We start from the raw sequence: 5,169 nt of genomic DNA on the forward strand, positions 1-5,169 counted from the left end.
TTGTCTCCCATCTCTTGCGTCTCTTGTTCCATACCATTCCCACTCCCCCCTCCAGGGTCTGTGTTGAATATCCCGCGGGTCGGGACACCTGCTCTGAGCTGGCAGTGGAGTGGGGCCCCGAGCAAGTGTCTCCCAGGAGAGCGTGCTGACCCTGGAGGCAAAGATGAGGCGAATTTGAAGAAATGGGGGTGAATCTGAGAGACAAGTCCCAGGTGAGGAGCAGAGTAAGGATGAAGAAAACGAGAGGGATCCGGGGTGGGGCAGAAGTCAAGACGCAAGAGTGTGCGGATCGTGCAGGAGGAACGGCAGCAGAACAGACTGCTTATAGGAAACTGTCTTCCTCTCTCTCATTCAACCCCCAAAACAGTATCTGCCTTTGGGGGGTAATGGGGGGAAGAACTTCTGTCCTCCATTCCATTCCCTCACTCACTTCTCCCTGGGGCAGGAGACGAGGTAAGTCTCACATAAGGGGCAAAGTCACACCCCAGCCCCTGAAGACGAGCACAAAGAGGACCCATAATAGATATAAATGAGGGATTTGGTTTCTAAGCAGATGAAAAGAGAGATGGAAAAAGCAGCTGAAACTAAAGCTATTTGAAGAATGAAGGTTTTAAGAGGAGGGGATGCAGAAGTGGTTGATGAGCGCGTCTAAGTTTCTGCAGAGGACAGTCCTGGTTTTGCCCATTGGCTTCGTTACTGATAATGCCCCCTTTTACTCTCAATAGTGTCCAGTTTGGACAATAAATTCTATGGTCACAATAAAAGAAATGGGATCTCCTAGGAGGGAGAGTAGTTCGTCTTGATAGGTGAACATCTACTCCTGAGATGAAAGAACAAGATGGAGATTTGTAAGTGAGAAGTTAACTCAAGTAGCCAAAAGAAACTACCATTATACCTGCACAGCTGGGTTAGATCATTTCTCAGTCCTCTTCCAGCTCTTAAAATTCTATAATTCTATGATTTTTTCCTGATAATAAGGGAAGAGGTGAATGTTGGGAGTGTAAATAGGTTGGTTGCTGAGCAGAGTTACCGAGAGATCATTCCTTAGGTTTTCTCTACTAGTATCTCCCCTGCAGGCTTCTTACTCCTTCCCTACCCCCTAAGAAAACCCTGACTTCAGAAGCCTTAATCTCCAAGAGATGATCTGGAACTTTATTAAATGTAGAGGAAGTTGCGTGAAAATAGGATGAGAGGAAGTGTTTTTCAAGAAGTCTAGAAAAATAGAGGCTAAACAACAAGAATTGGCTGGAACGTTTGCAGCGCTGTTCAGAAGATAATGTATCCCCACCTAATTCTCTTCTCTCTGAGACCGACTCCCGGAGTATATAGACTGGCAACTTTGCCCTCCCAGATGCTTTGTCTTTGAGGAGCCTCCTCAGGCAAATAGATGTTTTACATTAAAACAGTGTGAATTTCTTTCTTAACTTCTTGTCTTTGCCAATCCCACCGGATTCAGCCAGTGTTACCCACTGCTATTCTCCAACCCAAGCCAGGCAGATGTGGCCAACCCCATGTTCCCATGATTTCTTGGGTCCCTCTCCTGCAGTGAGAAACGGACCCAAGAAATCTCCCTCTCCCTCTTCCTTCCAGGCCCAGCATGAGCCCCCCTGACTCCATGGACTTCTCCAGGGGCTGGTTCCCTTTTCTAACCCGCAAAGCTCTCAGATCCCTATACTGAACTTCCAGCACTTGCTCATACTCCAGCAGTAAGAACGAGCTAGAATAAGGACTGTTCATGTGGTCAGGAGAGCCTAGAGCCCAGGGCATACTCTAGTAGGAGACTTGTCACTGGCTCACGGTCACATTAGATTTCTAGGCCATGTTAGATCTTTAGTCACGCTGAAAGTGATGTTTTATGAAGGAAAAGAACAGTTATAATAATACTCTGGCATAGGACACTGTTAGTGCAGAAAGCAGGCAGGAAATGCCTGCTCGTTAGTATGCCTCTGCGTGGCTGCATCTTTCAAGCTTGATTAATACTTAATGTGATTGTCTTTAAAATCTGTCACTACTTGGCAGCGATCAGACTAGCGCCAATGACAGCAGCACAAATATTTGTATTAGGGCTATGTCATCTGCTAGGGTTGTATGATTAATAAGTTTTGCCTGGTCACCCACAGAGATTTTTTCTAATTCATCCAGCCGTAGTTTTCACCAAAAATGCTCGAATGAGTGTGAAAAAAAAGGGAGGAAGGGAAAGTTGTTAGTAGCTTTGGGGTTTTTCCTTTAATTATTGAAAGGGTAGCCCATTGCTTAAGGGACTGGCTGACAAATTTAAAAGTCCTCAAAATCTGCTGGAACCGAAGCAGACGCTCTTGAAACCTGAATTCCATCAAGACTGACGCAGACTGAAGAGAGGAAAATGTGCCAAAGAAATGTTTTGAAATTGAAAAGAAGGTAAAGGTGGGCACAGAGACAGAGATTTTGCTGCAGGAAGAACAATAATAACCTTTTTTAATTTTAAATTTTAAAAGAAAATGCACACAAAATATCGGATGCTGTAACTTCAACAGTTCCAAGCAAGAAAGAACATTCTGAAAGGAGACAGAAGACAGCAGTGGCCAGGCTGCTGCTACACCATGAACAGCTGCGGAGTGATTACCAAAGGCTCTGCCTGCTTCCCGCAAATCCTTAGGGGTCAGACTTTGCCTTTAACTTCTCAGTGATCACAAGGCGGTCCCAGGGACAGCATTTTCTAGTATTTCTGATTTCAGGTGGGAAGAAAGGCCCAAAAGTACCTCCCCAGGACTTCCTATGTGATCGAGCTAACTATTCAGAATTGCTGTGTCCTGAGGGGATGGGGGTGGGGGACAGTGGGCCCAGAGCATGGGTCACTCAGACCTAGGTTTGAATCCCTGCTCTGTTACTTACTAAATATGTGATCGTGGGTAAGTTATTTAACCTCTCTGGGGTTCAGTCTTCTCATCAGCAAAATGAAGACTATACTTACTGTGGGGGTTGGTCTGAGGATTAAATAACCAGTAAAGTGAAAAGCAGTAGATATTATTCCTGGAGACCCATACTTTCCAAATCTCTCATTTCCTACCCTCTCCTTTCCTCTCTCTTTCTCTGCCTCCCTCCTACCTTTTCATGAAACATTCATTTCTACCAATATCAGCCCATCAGGTCTGCTGGCTTACCTGGATACTCATCTCCACACCACACACGTCATCTTTCAAGTACTAGTACAAAGATATTGATCCAAATGAAAGAAGATAGCAGTCCCTACAGGATACAATCCTGACAGAAGGTGTCTAGTTCAATTGTCACTATATTATTACCATTATCATCATTAATTAGCTGCCTGCTGTGTTCTAGTTTTATAAAAGATGATTAGCCACCTGTGTCCTATAAGATAAGACCCAATAAGTTGCTGGCAAGGCCAAATTAATCTGTGCCAAAAGCCAAGTACCATACAGAGTGGCAAGGTTTTATAAAGAAGGAACTGGCAGAGAAGAGAGGTTTGTGGTCAGTGGCCAACTCTGAAAGCTGACAGTGCATGAAAGGAGACCAACCAGGAATAAGAGAATAAGTGTACACCTTGAGATAGCCAGTGACACACACACGAAGGCATCACATCCACAGCCTAGGCCTCTGTCTAGCTCTTAATCCTGTTCATGATGCCAATTGTAAAGCTATTTGAATACACCAGTTGTCGGGCTCTTTTACCTGCTGGTAATCCTGGACCGGCTGGGCCGCACACACACGAAGGCATCACATCCACAGCCTAGGCCTCTGTCTAGCTCTTAATCCTGTTCATAATGCCAATTGTAGTGCTCTTAATCCTGTTCATGACGCCAATTGTAAAGCTATTTGAATACACCAGTTGTCGGGCTCTTTTACCTGCTGGTAATCCTGGACTGGCTGGGCCGATTGTCAAGCTAGGGCTGGGTCTGGAGCTCCCAGAGCCCTCAAGCCCATTCACAGACTGGGTCACAAACCCTTCGTATGCCAGGCTGGGTCACCAGACCCCTTCATGAAGGTCTATGAGCTAGGTAACTGGCCAAAAGGTCCTTGGAAGCCGCAGGTCTGGAAAGCATGGCTGCTGCCAGCAGATGCTCAAAGCTGACGCCTGCCTGCCTGCTTCACTAAAACCCTCTCTCTCTCTCTCTCTCTCTCTGAAGAACACAAGAATAGCAACAAAACTAAAAAGATACATTGGCACGCATGCACACTGACTCCACACACACACAATTTGCTTATAATGGATGCGCTAAACCACACCCAAAGGGACCTGAGGCGAGGGCCCTGACCAAACTACTCTTTTTTCCCAACAGCCTCATAATCCCATCCTCTAGCAAACCCTGGGGTTGAGCATATTCTATGAGCTCTGGTCAAAGTGCTGGAGATTAAAAAATGAGTGAGTTGACCTGGCCCTCAGTGTGCTCATGGGCTAGGGGGAGAGAACCATGGGAAACAGTCCTTGTCAGCAGAATGCTGAAAGGTTGCCCATGAGTGCTCAGCCCATCCTAGAGAGGAAGAGTGAGCAATGCTTCCAGGAGCACCCCTGAACTGGGTCACAAAGAGCGAGTACAAGTTGAAGGACGGTGATCAGTTAATTGACTGAAATTTGTGTTTCCATCTAGTCTTCCAAAAAATACATCAGTGAAAAGGAGAGCACTGGCTGATTGAACCAGAGAATAAATTGAGGATTAAAACCCAGAGAAGAAAATAAAAGGGCACATGGAACATGTCTTGACCTCTGAATAATTAGTTTGGAATTATACTAAGGCTAAAAGCCAAAATCTTGGCATCTGTATTAGTCCATTTCTGTTGCTTATAACAAAATACCTGGAACTGAGTATTTTATAAAGATAACAAGACTTACTGCTTACAGTTTCAGAGGCTGGGAGTCCAAAGTCCAGGGAACACATGTGTTGAAGGCTTTCTTTGATGGAGACTTCAGTGCCAGCAGGGTATCACATTGCAAAAATGGCAGAGCAGAGAGAGACTAACCTCCTCATTCACTTTCCTTTTAAAGCCCTCAGAACCAGCCCATGACCACCATTATTAATCCATTCACTATGGCACGGTCCTACAATCCAATCACCTCTTCAAGGTGCCACCTTTCAATTACCATAATAGGACTTCCCACCCTCAACAGTTACAGTGGGGATTAAGTTTGGGGGCCATTCAACCTGAGGCAGCATCTCATTCCTAGCTTTGGGC

Source organism: Galeopterus variegatus, unplaced genomic scaffold, assembly GCF_000696425.1.
Source record: "Galeopterus variegatus unplaced genomic scaffold, G_variegatus-3.0.2 Scaffold1468, whole genome shotgun sequence".
In the NCBI taxonomy this organism is placed as follows: domain Eukaryota; kingdom Metazoa; phylum Chordata; class Mammalia; order Dermoptera; family Cynocephalidae; genus Galeopterus; species Galeopterus variegatus.